This window comes from Loxodonta africana, chromosome 1 (genome assembly GCF_030014295.1).
Source record: "Loxodonta africana isolate mLoxAfr1 chromosome 1, mLoxAfr1.hap2, whole genome shotgun sequence".
NCBI classification, from domain to species: Eukaryota; Metazoa; Chordata; class Mammalia; order Proboscidea; family Elephantidae; genus Loxodonta; species Loxodonta africana.
This window is the reverse complement of record NC_087342.1, coordinates 236,361,584-236,362,380: the sequence shown is the minus strand read 5'-3', so window position 1 is coordinate 236,362,380 and position 797 is coordinate 236,361,584.

Below are 797 nucleotides of genomic sequence, written 5' to 3'. Positions count from 1 at the left end.
CACAAAAGATACCAATTTCTATTATTATAAACCTATTCCTAGGGGATCTTGCTCTTTAATAGTCATTGTCAGAGTGCAACTGACATGAAAAGAAGGCACAAAAGTTAATCACTTCCAACTGGTATTCATTTAACTGCACATTTTTAGAGGTTTTCTCATTTTACCATGACTCTTTTGCTTTAATTTTTTTTTCCTGTTTGACTTTCAAGGGGGTGAGTGGTTAGATCTGAAAAGTCAGTGATTATTGGTGAATTTTGAAGATGGGTGTGTTATACACAAGGGAATTTCCCAGACAATTTAAATGCCCAATTTTTTTTTTTAATAGAGAAGTTTTGATGAAAGTGTTTTTGAAATAATGTCTTCATTGCATCTCAGCCTTAAAAAACAAACTAGAAAAAAAAAAAAAGCTGAACTCGCTTGCTCCAGTTATACTCTTGGCTGTAATACAATATTGCTTTTAAGATTATCCAGGGTTGAGGGCTCCTTTTTTCCCCCGTAGGGTTACCAAGGCTGTAAATCTTACTGAAGCAGACTGCCACATCTTTCTCCCATAGAGTGGCTGGTGGGTTCCCACCGACAACCATTTGGTTAGCTGCCAAGTGCTCAATCACCAAGCCACCAAAAACAAACACACAAAAAAAACCCAACCCACTGCCTTCGAGTTGATTCCAACTCATGGTGGCCCCATAGGGTTTCCAAGGCTGTAACTCTTACTGAAGCAGACTGCCACATCTTCCTCCCAGAGTGCCTAGTGGGTTCGAACTGCCAACCTTTCAGTTAGCAGCTGAGTGCTTTAA